This window comes from Anser cygnoides, chromosome 23 (genome assembly GCF_040182565.1).
Source record: "Anser cygnoides isolate HZ-2024a breed goose chromosome 23, Taihu_goose_T2T_genome, whole genome shotgun sequence".
NCBI lineage: Eukaryota > Metazoa > Chordata > Aves > Anseriformes > Anatidae > Anser > Anser cygnoides.
The window spans coordinates 6,114,390-6,129,497 of record NC_089895.1 but is presented as its reverse complement, the minus strand read 5'-3'; the positions used below and the strand labels follow the sequence as shown (position 1 = coordinate 6,129,497).

The 15,108-nt window shown below is 46.4% G+C and overlaps 1 protein-coding gene across 3 annotated transcripts in view; it reads right to left on the bottom strand.

The window, feature by feature from the left end:
- MIB2 (MIB E3 ubiquitin protein ligase 2) overlaps positions 1-10,371 on the bottom strand; it is a 41,736-nt gene extending 31,365 nt beyond the window's left edge. For 2 of the 3 annotated variants that reach the window (XM_013194751.3, XM_013194754.3), the window contains exons 1-2: positions 10,244-10,371; positions 9,885-10,016 (exon numbers count right to left, since the gene is read on the bottom strand). The gene's annotated coding sequence lies outside the window, so the exon portion shown is untranslated. Of the gene's footprint in view, positions 1-7,237; positions 7,363-9,884; positions 10,017-10,243 lie in introns of all 3 variants that reach the window. The other variant, XM_066982221.1, reaches the window with a different exon arrangement.
- Between the last annotated feature and the right edge of the window lie 4,737 nt (positions 10,372-15,108).

Sequence of the window (15,108 nt, the reverse complement as noted above, 5' to 3'; positions counted from 1 at the left end):
CAGCGTTATTTACTTCCTAAGTGGAAATGACTCATTGAAGCAAATGTTCCTGCTCCTCCCTCGGAGCTGTTTGAGTGTAAATGATTCCAGGGAAGGATAGGTGTAGCTGCCAGAAACAGCTTAGAGAAAACAACAGTTTCCCAGAGGAGTTTAAAGAGAGCTCTGAACAAATACTCCATCATAAAGCACAAACATGTCTCTGAATCCTGACCTAATGTTCTGACCTCATCTACTGTGACATGGAAAAGCACAGCCCAGGTGTAATCAAACCACTCTTAGGAAATAAAAGTAATATTTAACTGGAACAAAGGGAAAGTGCCTTCAGTCTGCAACGTTTTTCTGCTAACACTCAAACCCTGCTGCTGGTAGAGGTGCTCCACAGGCAGCCCAACACACGGCTTGTAAGAGGCAAAGGTTGCTGCTCTGCTGGATACACGGTAAACAGAGCCGAGCGGTGGTGTAAGCAGCTTGGCAAAACCCATGCACGGAACGTGGTTATCAGGTTATTTCAACAGCACGGTAAACAGAGGAAGAGGCAGGTGTTTCTTTCCCCCCCTCCTCTTTTTTTTTCCTTCTGAGATGTATTCTGCAGCTAGAATCGTCTTTTGGGAGGAATTACTTCACTGCTCTGCCAATCCTAAGGATGCTTCCTTAAGTGCCCTGAGCCACGGCAAATGCTGTTTGTTTTTTCAGAAGGGTAGCACAAGCTCACAAAGCTCAGGTTTTGATGCTCCTCTGGAGTCCCTAGCTCCTTAGCATCCTCTGGGAGCTCACGCGGAGACGGCTGCAGCAGAACTTTTATTACCGGGCCCTTTCCACAGCAGCTCACATGAGCTGCGGAATTATTTTTAATAACTTCACTCGAGCATGAACTATCCAGCTTTCCCAGCCGTTAATTCACAAGCCCCACAAGAAGTCGTTACTGCACTAAGCATTTGGAGAAATAAGATCATCTCCCATCTCTTATTACTGCCGGTCTCTGACCTCTCCTCCTGCCCTTGTATCATTGCACGTCCAATTGCTGACGATCTGCAGCACCCGACACCTACCACAGGGGTCAAGCTGCCTGCTCCTCGTCCTCCTCTCGCTCTTCAGCGGCCTCCAAGGAACACCAGACTCGCGTGGGCTGCAGTGTGTGTGTCCGGACCCACGGGGCCGCAGGCTCGGGCTCCCTGGCTTCACGCAGCACAGAGCTCGACAAAAACACAACCACTGGGCACACAAGCCGGACAGCTGAGGGTGACAGCCTCGTGGTTGTTCCGGGAGTCAAGATTTCTGCCATAAATTCCCACCCAGGGACAGAAAGGACGTAACGCTACTAGGAGGAGAAAACACGCTGTCCTTTGCCTGACAAAACCAGGCAGGACACTCCCTGAAACTACTTGCTTATTTGACACCCGGTGCGTTCACACTGCGCCCACGGCAGCGCTGCGCAGCCATAAACCCATTCTTCCACGCGACCTTTTGCACAGGGTGTACCGAGCAGCGAGCAAGAGAATGAAGCTCTTGCATCCTCAGCACGGCTGGGAGGCGGGTAAATAAGCTTATTTTAATTAGAAGAGGATCTGGGGAGTTTTACATCCTTTTTTCTAAGGCCCACCCTCCTGCCCTGAGTTCCCCTCTCATAAAATAGTGGGTTTGTGCTTTGCTCTTTGATCCTCGGCTCATCTCTCTCAGGGAAGAGAGAAACAGAGCAAGGAGCCAAGGCGTTCTTCACTTGACACCACAAAAATAACCACAAGCCCATGAGGTCTGTCAAGACCAACGCCACTTGCTTTACCCTTCCTTGGTCCCAGCGCAGACTGGGCAAACACCAGAAGATGTTTACAGACGCACGATGCGGGCAGCCCGGAACAGAGCACGCCCCCAGCGCCGCCTGCATCAGCAGAAATCCAGAATAACCTCACTGCAGCAGAAGCAAGCAGTCAGCGCGGTGGTGCTCACTCTTCAGGAGACAATTCAGCAACAACCCTCCGCAAGGAGCTGGTTGTGACCTTGCTGGCCTCGTTGGTTGTTTCAGCGGGATTCTACCCAAGAACAGAGGCCTGCAGTTCAAGTCGGGGATCAAAAGGATCTGTTCCCTCCTCGGAGAGGCAGCAGAGGCACCTGACGCACTCTGGAGCCATTTCTTCAACCATTCTTCGCTGTTCAGCCTCCCAAGTGGCTCCTACTCACCAAGGTTCTTATTTTAAGCCCTCACAATACCCACGCCACATTTGGTTTTCCAAGGGAGCACGAGGGACACAGTGCCATTTTAAAAGTCATATCAAGACATTAAACATTAGGATTGATCAGCTACCACTAGTGTAAAGGTTCAAGATTTACTTTTTTATACCCCCACACCGGAAACAAAGGCCTCTAAACAAGTCAGATGTAACGGCTGAATTACACCAGCTCCTCCTGGCTTACGAACACTGTGCTTGTGCAGCTGGTTTTTGGTAGGACTCTTTTCCACACTACTCTTACGCCCCATAGAAGTGGGATTTGACTGAATTTTCCCCCTTTCCTGACACAAGCAGTGTGAAACCAGCGCCAGCTCAGTAGCTATCTGCACAAGTATTGTTCCCCACCCCAGCTTCCCTAGCTGCAAACCAGAAATAAACACTGTCCTATTAGAGATTCTTTACTCACAGACAACAACCAGGATCAAATACCTCTGACTAAGGCTCCAAGCTGCTCAGTTAGTCATTACCAAAGCGAGCTCTCACGCCAACAAACCCAAATTCAGACCTAGCCTTCACTTTTCTTCCTCCTCAGCAAGCAGTAAGACCCCAGGACAGCACAACAGCAGGCACACCTGTGCTCTCCCAGCAGGACCCAGTCTAATTTCTCTCAAGGCTACTCGCACAGCTGAATATACTCACTGTTAAGTGAGAGCAGAGCAGAAAACAATCCTTTTTGACTTACCACCATACAAAGATCAAAAATCTTTAACTTCTTAGCAGGCCTCTTTCTAAGCTGCCTGGTAATGGTGCTTTCTGGCCAGCCTGCTGCTTGTTCCAGCGGTGTTCCTTCGCACGCAGCACCCAAACATTTCTGGATGACTTTGTTCTGGGCTAAAACTGCAGCACCAACAGGTGTGAAGACATACTGTCAATGTGAAATGCTGGGCAAACCATGACAGTACCTCCACACAAGTCTTTCACTAGCATTTTAATGCCTGTTTTAAGAAAAGCCAGACATATAAGCATACATAAGAGCAACATGTCATTTATCTCAAGTAATTAGAGCGGTATTTTTAAGATGCTCTGAAAAAATCCCTTTCCAATTGGCCTTGTGATGGGTGATGTTGCAGGTACTACTTTCTCTCGTAACGCTTGCAGCCCTAACATACACGTGACTGTCCATTTATGCAGGAGTGCAACAGGCATCTACCTAACCCATAAACTGGCCTCTGAAGGAGTCATTTATGGGCAAAAGTCGGGTTTAGGTTTTGCCTGTATTTGGTATTTATAATATGGCAGCAAGAGCACAAACTTCCTCCCTTAGATGCCCAGGCTGGCTGTAAAAGAAACAAAAGGCTGCAGAGAAAACCTCCATCTTTTTTATGCAGACATTTATCATAAAATCAGTTGTGCTAAATTATTTGCTGAAAAATGTGCATAAAACCCTACCAAACAAGAAAAGTACCTCTAGTATAAGGGCTAATATTCAATTGCAATGCATGGTAAAGATTTTGTGCTTTTCAAAGCATTATTAATGCATAAACACTGGGCTCTAGCACTGCCTCCTAACACAGCACTGGTGCCAGTCCCGCTTCTTGCTGCGGCAAGGCATGCAGTCAGACCCATTTTGTTGTGTATTGTTTCCCACATCTCACTCCACAGCCCATGCTCATACAAAGAGCTGCACTGTCCGATCAGGTCTTGTTTATCCGCTGAGGCTGAAGAACAGGGACTGGGTGGTGGAGTCGAGTGAGCAGGAGCTGCACTACTACTGCACATTTCACAGATCAGACCCAAGGACTGGCAAAGCCAAGCCAATCGCTTCCAAGTCATAAAACAATGGCGGCGATATCAGACCTAGTCCAAAAAAGACAGGGATGGGCCCCAACCCTGACAGCACTGCTCCTCTTTAAAACAGCCATCTGGTTCTAACTAAATACAATTAAAAAAAAAAAAAAGAAACAAAAAACCTCAGTAGTATGGTCCTACCTTAATTTTGCCACTAAGGCTAATCTTTTGCACAACGCTCTAGCATAAACGGGTGACAGGTACCTTAGTAAAACACCAACAGAACAAGCTATTTTCCAGCTGAAAGCGTGCTCATCTTAGCAGGAACCAACAGCAAGCACCAAGTGTATTACCCCAGCACTGTTACCTGTTCCGAGGCTCCATCTCCTGTGGCTAACACGAAGAGCACAGAAGATACAGGCTCTTCGCTCCCAGGACGAGCAGATCTTCTAACGCAGAAGAGTGACACCACCTCAGGCATTATGCTACAAACCTAACCACTGAGAATCAGCCTAAGCCCTTGGAATTCCTCCTTAGCCCACCAAAAGAATTTGCAAATTGGCGGAAGGGAATCACCTTCTACTCCTCTGCTAAGCCACGGCGTCTCACTACCACTTTGCTTCGCAGCTCGCCGAAAGCAGGGATATTTTTTCTCGTGCTGTCAGCATTTCTGCTTAGCCTGAATTTTGCAAAATGGCATCACTGGCACGGAGTGGAAGAGAAGAGCAGATGATGCTTCCGTGGGTTAAATATCAATATCAGATAAATGAAGCCATCCCTACTGACAAACTATTCTCAGCAGAAAGAAAAATTAGAAGTGGGGCAGCTGCCTTTTAAAACCGATCAGCCATGAAAAAGCCTGAATGAGGCTGAACCATTCCCGTACCCCAAACCTCACCTGCTCTCACAGGATATTTAACTGTATGACATAAACAGAATAAAGCAGGTGATTAATATGCCTTCACTCAGGGATTAACATCTTGTCATTTCAGCCTCACTAATTGTTTTGTATAAGAGCAGGTACACATCCTGGAATACTGGGACACAGAGCGAAGAAATGCTAAAAATAGCTAGCCAGCCGTTAGGCTTAAAGCCTGCTTTTCACCTCTACAATCAACGCTTGTCCTATACAAATGCCAGCCTATTGATCCGTTTGGTCTAAGCTGAATTTTGCATTCAATTTACATTGATTGTATTCTAGCACCGAGTCCTCCTGGTGAGAAGGGAAAGCAATGTTCCCTTCGCAAGTTGTAGGAGCAATACTTTTTGTGGTTATCATCCTGCCTTTCTATTCTTTTACCTTGATAAAGGATAGTGGCCTAAAAGAAGCATCAGAGAATTTATTAAGATGCAGTAACGGTAGTTTTGTGCAAATCCTGCTCAGAAGCTTGACGCCAGCATTCTGGTTGGTATTTAAAATTCTGATGGTATTTAAAAAAAAAAAACAAACGGCAGGGTTATCTTCTATTCTCCTTGTTCCAAAAGTTAAACTTCTTTGGTTTAAGTAATTTTTTTAAAGTAATTTTTTTTTTTAATGCATCAGCTCAATGCTGACTAATGGACCAGGCTGATGAAATCCATGGAGTTGCGAGGGGGTCAATATTTGCTTTAGCCCATACAGATGAGAACACAACCTTCAGGAAGCACCACAGGTCAATCAAAAATAAACAGCTGTCACAAGCTTCCCACAACAGACGTCGTGGTGCACCACAGAGAGGTGGAATACCTTTTGCCAAGTCAGATACGTTTGAAATTCCTATTTACAAATCACCATCAGCCAAATCCCACAAAAACTTCAACAACATGAAACCCGTGGGATCGTTGTTCATCTGCTCATTGGAGAATTAGGGGTGATGATAAGGGAAAGTTCACACTGGGAATCTGGTGTTTCTCTCTTACTATAGCCCCTAAGATAATTGCTCATGAGCCTGATGAAATTTCCTTCCGGCTTTTGATGAACTGTGTTCTCTCCAGGAGGGAGAAAAACACACCAGCTCCAGCCATTTGCTTTAATTGGACCTGACAGCTTGCAGATTGCTGCCTAAAGCCTTGAAATCTCAGTAGCTGGGGCTGAGCAGCATCTACTTTTTCCTCAATAGCAGATTTCATAGACCCAAATCCAACTCATCCAGGGAAGCTGAAAAATCTGTTACAGTACAAGATCAAACATAACTATCAGGAATGGCTTAGGTGGAGCTTATTGCATCTTTTGGCAAAAGCAGGATGAGGCAGCCTCTTGAAAATCCCTTCCAGCCCTATTTTCAATCAGCTCAGAACGCAGTACCGCACAGAAACATATTCCAACATCCAGAAGTCTCTCCTGCCTTCAGATTTCAACCGTGTTCTTACTTTGACATTGCTCTGAGCCTTGCCTCTGAGAAACACGTAACTGGCCCACAGCTGGTGGTGCTGAGCCCCAGCGCGGATCGAGCAGTGTTCTGGAAAACACACTATTGTGGTTCTGTGACAAGGTTGTTCACAGGTATTTAGACTCGGGTGCCCTTGGTGGTGACACAAGAGGATTACTGACCATCTGAGTTATGAATCCAACTTTCTCCAACTTTTCAAAATGAAAAGATGCTGCCTCAGGCTCTGGCACAGAGCAAGCTGCAGCATAAAACCCTCTGAATCTCCGATGAGCCTTGATGGCTCATCCTACCAACTTTCAGATTCCCCTTCAGGCTTTTAGAATGGCCAACACTGCTCTCCTGCTGGTTTCCAGCCTAGAACTTGCCCTTTCTGTGCTCTGAAAGCAAATCAAAAGGTTTAAGTCTAATCTATCCTGACCTGCCTTTGGCTAGAGAGACATCAGCTGCATAGGAGCAGAATGAATTGAGTAGTAAGCTGTTACTTTCCTTCCTCAGACTTAAAGGTTTGAGGGTCAGCACACGCACCAATTCACTTACGAGTCTACATTTTAGAAGTACGGATGTTATCTTCCAGCTCTGGATAGCTTTAAAGAATGCAAGAACACTTCACAGATGGAAAACGGAGCCATGGTTACATATGGAACTGGTGGCAGAGGCAGCAAGAAACTCGCATATCCTTGCTCCAAGTTCCCTTATTCTGGGAAATTCCAAACAAAACTACAGCTCTCATTACAAAGGGAGCAGAAGTAAACAACAGACTCCATTTTTTCAATCTTTGCTTAAAGATAGAAAAATATCCCATGATATCTACCGCACAGAGATATAATTTTAACAGTTTACAATTATTCAATGCAGATTTTTTTTTTCCGCTATTCAGACAACTGAAGTGTTCATTCTGATCTAAGGTCTCTTTACCTGCTTTTGCACAGATGCACATCTCCCAAGTACCAGCCACAACAGGAGTTGCACTGCGATTCCACAATAAAGGAGATAACTTACAGCAGACTGTAAGAAAGGCAGAGGCTTTTAAGTTCAACCACCTGCAAACAAAATGAACTGGCTTAAGAGGCTTGCATTCCGACAGCGAAGAAGTCCCAAATGACCTACCGATATCATCAGCTCAGTACCTCTGGAGAAAACAGTTCAGTGTTTGCATGCATGCAAAGCCCAATCGTTATTGGATTAAGGCCTGCTGCTTCCAAAGAAAACCACACAGAACCAGGAAGGGGACGATGAAGTTTCCCAGCTCGGGTAGGATAGCATTGCCTTAGAAACATACCTCTGTCAAGAAACGGGGCATCCCACCAAAAACCTTGATGGGGAAAGAAAAAGAAAAAAAAACAAAACAAGAGAGGGTATTCTTTCTGCTAACTGCTATTCCAATACATACGACTGCTTGAGGAATACGATAATCAGGTACTTTGGGAATCAGAGAGGAACCAGTAGTGTGGGACAGTAACACGATTTCACCTGATCACACTTGAAACAACAGAAGGAGCAAATAAGGGGAAAGCAACAACAACATATCAGAGGGTTTATGTGGCTCCCCAGTGAGAGTTTCTAGTGAGAACGTGCTACAAGTTATATTGCAACACTCAGGCCCCTCCGTAAATGCCCTTGATAAGCCATGAATCAGAATCCTCACAAAACACCTAGGATTCAGACAGCCTGGTCACCAAGCCCTACATTCTATTCCTGGGTCCCTGAAATACAGAAGCTCAGAATAAAACGTGTGATCGGTACTGCTGCAAGTGGCACGGTCACATTCAGCATGACCCTGAATCCTGCCAGGGGCCCGGGAGCGGTTCTGTATCAGAGACGATGAGCAAAACAAACAGATTTAACAGGAACAGGCAGGCAGGGGCAACATGACCTAGAAGAGACCAGCTATCAGGTTGGAGAAAGTCTTCACCTTCAGCCAAGCCACTGGCAACTTGTCTCCGTGAGCAATAAATACTTCAACACCACACGAACGCAAGGCAAGAGATGAGCTTGTTTCAGAGAGAACTACCACAGTTCAGAATAGCCCACGGTGGTCCCAAATAAATGGAAAGGAGACATTTGCAACCACTTTTGTGGCACTTCCACAGTTTTTGCAACTTCTCAGACTTCCATAAAAGTTTTAGCAGGAAAACACTGTGCACGGAATCCCAATTCTTCCAAGCAATCCTAGCAGTGGCTCAGTGGCCACTCAAGAGCAAAGCTGGAAAACTGTAAAATTCTTTATATGCTAACTGGGCACAGGACTTCCACAGTCACACTGTTTCAAACGTGCATTCAAGACAGACACCAAAACATAGGAAGCTACCCAGCAATATCACAATAAGCAGAGAATTAAGCAAACACAAATAACGTACACTTATGAAAATTATTCTCGTAACAGCGAACCAGAGGTGTGCTGTGGAAAGGGATGGGAAACACATTTACTTTGTTGAAGCTTAACAAGAGAAAAATCATTCAAGAAACAGAACCGGTCGTGATGCTTAAATTAAATGCTTAGAGAACTCTGCTCCATGTGTTGCAGGCATATTTGCCAGTCCTAAATGAACTCATTACATCTTGTCTCCACAGAAATCATAGAATCCTGGAACCATTTAGTTTGGGAAAAACCTCTAAGATGCGAGTCACCTGACGTTCAATCTGCTGCTCTGATAGTTGTCTGCCTTCAGGAGGAACTTCCTGAAGGGAACCACCACCCGCCCCATGGACATTACCTGCTCCAGGTACAAAACTGGACACCCGTAAGCCAGAGCAGAACAGAAAGCTCATAATAGGCGTTGCTAGCTCTGCCAAGGCTATGGGGGCTTCCTTCTGATTTCCACTACCAATATGACACACAGCATCACTCCAAACACCAAAATGGGGGTTATTTACAGTAAACGAGTCCCTCATTTACTTCTTACTTAAGTGATTAAATTCTGAAGTTGAGCGTCTGCAGGGAAATCGGAACAAAATCACACAGAGCTTCCAATGCAGCTGAACTGCCTTCTCTACATCTAAGTTTTGCCCTTGTTTTTCTTGCTTTCTCAGTTCAAGCAGATAAATCAAATCAAATAAATCAGAGGAAAAAGCAAATAATCAGAGGGAAAAAAAAAAGCCACATGTGTTTCAGTTCTGAGTAATAATTCAGCATAAGGCCTACGCTCCAGTGATACGACATGCTCAGGAGGAATCAATCCCAATGTTTCTGTCAGCTCTCACCTCAGCGAGCGAGGGCTTACCAGCAGTTCCTGCTTCAGAACGGGAACACGCCTTCAGAACAGGAACACACCTGGATTTACACCCTCTGATGTATTTACACCCTCTGATGTATTTACACCCTCTGATGTATTTACACCCTCTGATGTATTTACACCCTCTGATGTATTTACACCCTCTGATGCAGCTGCCGCTGGCCACCCAGAAGAAAAGAAGCAAAAATAAAGCAAGAGCAAGATGCCACTGCGGGCTCAACCCTTGGTAAATGTGGCAGAAGGGAAAGTGGCTGCTTAGAGTAAATCTATCCCTTGCTTAACGTAAGAAAATGGAAAAGAAAAAAAAAAAAAAAACAATAGGCACACACCTGGCAGAGACGGAGGAGAGCAGAATTCACGCAGCCCTTCGGCAAGCCGCTGTCCTGTAGCCAGAGCCGTGTTTGTCTCCTTCCCTTTTTCATCCTCGGTGCAGGAGCCTGCAAGCTGCCCCGCTCTGCGGCCTGAGGGGAGAGCAGAAGACACGAAGCTGCGGCTCCCTCCGGGTTCCTCCTGTGAGGCAGGAGCCGAGCACCGGCCGCGGGCCGGGAGTCGCCCCCCACCAGAAGCCTCCCCCGGCTCCCTCAGGGCTCCCTCCCCGGCTCTCCCACCCCAGCCCCAGCCCCCAAGGGCCGCCAAGCAGCGGGGGCTGCCTCGCTGAGGTAACCGAGCCCCCCCCGGAGCCCCTCACCCCCGGGGAAGCGGCCGAGGAGCCGGGCCGCGGCCCGCCGGCCCCGCGGGTGCTGCAGCAGCGGCGCCGCCCGTCCCCGCCTCCCCTCCCGCCCAGGCCTCTCGCAGCTCGGCTCATGCTGGGAGGTGTAGTTCCCAGTTCCTCGCCCCGGTGCCGCTCCTTGTTCGGGGGGGGGCGCTGACTACAAGTCCCGTGAGGTAGCGGAAGCGCGGGGCCCCGGGGGTGGGCGCGATGGGGGCTCCTGTGGTGGCTGGGGCTGGGCCGCGCGCCTCAGGGTCCTGTCACCTCACCTCATGGTCACCTCACCTCATGGTCTCCTCTCCGAGCGCCTGCCCCTGCCCTGTCTGAGTTCTGTGCCTCAGATCCCTTCATAGCGTCGAGAGTAAACACTGGGGGTCGTCTCTGCCCAAGCGAAATGGCCATTGAAGTCCGTGGGCTCTTCTGACTGGAAAAAAAAAATGCAGTTATAAGGTCCCAGGTGCGTTTGTTAAACGTCTGAGTGTTACATTTGAGGGTAAGTTAGTCCGCTGTCAGGGAGATTTGGGGATTCAGCATCAGACCCAGCAAGGTGCAGTGTCACTTGGCCCTGCGGGTGATCAGGAGGGCTCGGAGAGGCTCAGCTTCCCACCAGGAATGTCTCTTCTGCAGAGAAAGGCAGCCCAGCTGGGGCCTTGCTGACACTCATATTCAAAATGGGTGAGCATAAAAGCACGAGGTGTTATTACTGCGTTGATAATGATTTCCTCCTCAGAGAGGCATGAATTTGCATTGCTTCTCTCCACTGACGACACCGGTAATGTGCTCCTGTGGAGCTGTTGTCCGTGCAGCAGAGCCCACTCCATCTCCTCTTCCACTGCTGAGGCCAGACACCTCCTAATCGGGCTGTCAAACCTTCATGCCATGAGATCCCGCACTCACAACAGGAATATGGCAGCAAGATCATAATTCCTTCCCTGCTAGCCCATCAGGAGGGCTCTCCAGAGCCCTAAAATCCATAAGACGGGAACAAAGACAATGGGCAGCACCGTTGGCTGGAGCTTGTGAAGACTGAAGAGAGCAAAATTCTGACACAAAAAAGTCACAGTATTCTAGCAGCTACCATAACAAAGACCTGTCCAAAACCAAGCTTTTCATTGCCATTTAATAAAAGCCGAAGAGGAGGACTGAGCAGTCAGGTCTCTTGTCCTCTGTGTTGTGTAAAAGTGGTGTTGGCCAGACCACTTAATCACGTATGTTTGGGTAATCGTGAAAATGTAAATGTGAAAGGGAGTGAGTGAAATCTGACAGACTGAGTGCAAGGCTTTAGTTGGACATTTTATAAAATAGCACCTTCCCCTTCCAGAGGGTCCAGCACTGATTTTTGTTGTATTATTTTCCTACAGAAAACGGGTCCAAGTACTGTGAACAATCGGTTGCCTGCAAGACTAAACTTGACAACAGAAGCACCATCTGTGACCAGCTCTGCCACCTGGAAGTCTCATCCAGTTGTTCAGAGGAATAAATCTAGTAAGATGAGTATTTCACTTGGATTATATATTCTGACCTTTTTTTAGTTGTTTTTTTTTTTTTTTCCGTGTGACTTTGTGGCTTTAGTTGTGGTAGAATTGTTTCCATAGATCTGGCTCTAGCCACATCAACGTCACTAGCATCTCTGCTACAATGTGGAATAGATAATGACGCTAAGGAGAGAGAGAGAGAAGGAAACACAGCTCTGGATATGGGAGAGAAACCTCTGCTCTTACATGGTCATATCCTGATTTCTCAAATATTTTGCTGGGAATCTCTTTTTGCCCACTGGATGCCGCTGTTACACAGAAATAGTCACAGGCTGCAGGCTTCTGCTCTAGGCATTTTATCTAACAGACATGGAAGGCCACTTCAGGGTCAGCCAGTCTCCATGGATTTAGCTCTATTAATAGGCCTTTCTTACAAAAGAGCTCCTCTTAACATTTTTCAGCTTACTGACACGCACCTGCGAACCTTGGGCCATGTGGGCAGATGCCTCCATGATGGTAGTATCAGCAGCAGAAATCTACAGATAATCCTTGAAGGTGATTGAACAGGACTTAGAAAAAAAAAAAAGTCTGTTGAGGGGAAAACAGGTTATCCAAGAGGTGTCTTCAAGTCATGTATAAGATGCTTTGGCCAGCATCTATGTCCTGCAGTGCCTATTTTGAATGCTTAATACAGGAATTTGCATGTCGAAAGACTGGTTCAGGGAATTCTCTCCTTAAAAGCAAAGCCTGGAAATGGCAGCTTTCCCTGGCTCACACGTTGCAAATGTGTGCTGAGGTTATGAATACGCCTTGTGGCACTGCCTTCAGAGACAATGACCTGTATAGAATAGAAAGGATATGGTGGCTTCTGCTCTTTAGTGAAAATTGCAGTATTTCAAACCCATCTGAGTCTCACAACAAGCCAGAAAATGACCTACATCCAATACCAAGCTTTGGGAATTAACTCTGAGTAAGTTAAATTCCACATCTAGGTCTCTCCTCTGAAGCAAATGAAAGCATAGCCTAATAGAATCCACACCCTAGGGGAATTCCTCTTTATTCCTTGCCAACAACTTTTAGCACTGAAAAAGAGCTATCCTGATTTTTTAACCCACGTTTCTTACTGGAAGAAGTATGACTCCAGGTTAATACAGGCCTTGGGGTTTAAATCCTTGAGATTCTAACATCCAAATTGCTTCCTGATGTCTCGAGCCTTGGCCTTTCAGGAGCCAGTCTAAACAACAGGAGATTTAAAATAAGCCAGGAGTCTTTGCAAAGCTAATAGATGTATATGTTAAAAGGACTGTGTCTGTCCTCGGACACCATCTGTATCCAATAAACATAAAGGCAAATAAGGTAACCGATAAATAATAGGCAAAAGTGTGGGTCCAGCTTTGTGTGACCTGTATGGGTGTAAATCTGGTAACTCTTGAATTTGGTGGAGATTTTCCAGTTTTGTACTGGCGTAATTGAAAGCAACGTCGTATAATTGGCCTGTGATCATTAAAGAAATCATTTGGGCAAATAAGACCAAGACAGTGATGATTGTTTTTAGTGTTTTGCATCGGGTGTTTTAAAAGCTGCTTGGAAAGGTTTCCAGCACTCTGTGGAACTTGTCTGCATTCATTTGTTTAAAAATAATGTCTAGGGAAGGTGAAAGTAATTTCATTGGTTCAGAAGAGGAGATACTTACCTTTGGTTCACACCAAAAATGTTAGTGCTGGGCGTGGTGGACTGTTCTGCTCAAAAATACAGCACAATACCATGAATAACTGCAAACAGTACTGGTAGTTTCTGTTGACAAAGGACATAAAGACTCATCTGTGCCAGATTCTGTGTTGCCATTACACGGTCATTTTCACAAATACAAATGAAGTGGAAAATAGAACCAAGAAACACATAGCATTTTAATCCCATATAAGCTGAAAGACAATGGAGGAAATGTCTTGCCTTCATTGTTTTACAATGAACCAACGGACACAGCAGGGTCCTTAAGAAAGTTAGCTCAGCTCCGAGCATCTCACAGAAATTAAAATAGTAGAGCATTAAAAAAAAAAAAAAAAAAAATCCACAAAAAGATCATGCGGGGATGTCAACAGTGTGAAGGTTAGACAGAAACTTTAATGAGGATCACTGAAGGACAGCTCGTTGGCTAGTCAAGCTGTCCTCATCCGAAGAAACAGAGTTGGATTGCTCCTGTTTGCAAGGACAGGCACTCTTCTTCTGTGAAAAGTTTCCTAGCTTTTGGCTGCTGCTGTCTGTGTCCTCTGAAGTGCTGATAGTGTAGACTGAAGCTCCTCTGGCCCGCTCTGTGACTCTAGAACAGCTCTTGACTGCGAATTTTAAATAGAACTATTTTGCTTTAGCTCCCTTTAGCCTATATTTGGTGGCCTGAAAAAGACAAGGGGCAGTCTCACACCACTGAAGAGAAACTTGCTTATCAGCCTTAAGTGACAAGCAAGCAAGACACGTGGTCACTGCCACTGGCTTTTGTCTTGCAGAAGAGTAGAAAGTGATTTAGTGGCCATCTCCCTGTGATCCCAAGGTGACACAGTCGTGAGTTTGGAGCTTCTCAGCCAAACGTGCCTCTCAGCAGCCCGACTGTTGAGGCATATATTCCTTCCTGGTTCTCACACTCAGGAAAGGGGGCACGGCGTGAGACTTGCTGGCAGATGAGCCAGGCAGTAAAGGGGCATCTTCAGAGCATCAGGATTAGACTCAGTTCTCTGCTGCTTTTAAAAATATATAAGGAAAGATACAGATAGAATTGGGGTGTAAATAGAACTAAAAGCTACTAAAGGGGCCCTGCTTGACACTTGTTTGGCTGAAGTTCTCTGACCACGTGTGCTTGCACAGTCCACTGACTCACTGAGCTGGCAGTCCTTCGCCATCCTGCTTTTTGCAGGCCAGTCGCTGTGATAAAAAGCACCAGAGGCAGCCTGGATCTTCATACATCAAATTGAAATCCCAGGGGGAACTTTAAAACACTTGCTAAGAAATTCTGCAAAGAATATGCTGGATGGAGCCTGCCATCAATAAGGCAAATGGCAAATAAATATAATGGTGTCATGTAGTCCGCCTGGGGGCAAAGCTGGGTAATTGTTCTGCCATGGTGTGCGGAGAAGCACTCTTCTCTGCTTCTGAATTTCATCCAGTTCCCTGGAGCCCTATAAAAAGCAGTCTCTGCCTCAGTTTCATCTGTAAAACGAGAAGAGGAGGATCTATCCTCTTGTCCCGTGCACCTCACCGAACCAACGTTGCGTCAGGATCCGATCCCCCTGTACTGCTGTGGAGTACTACGGAAGAAGTGATGCGTTGGGTCACAGCTCTCCTGTTGGCGATGTATCAGCACTGGCAGTAAATAAACCA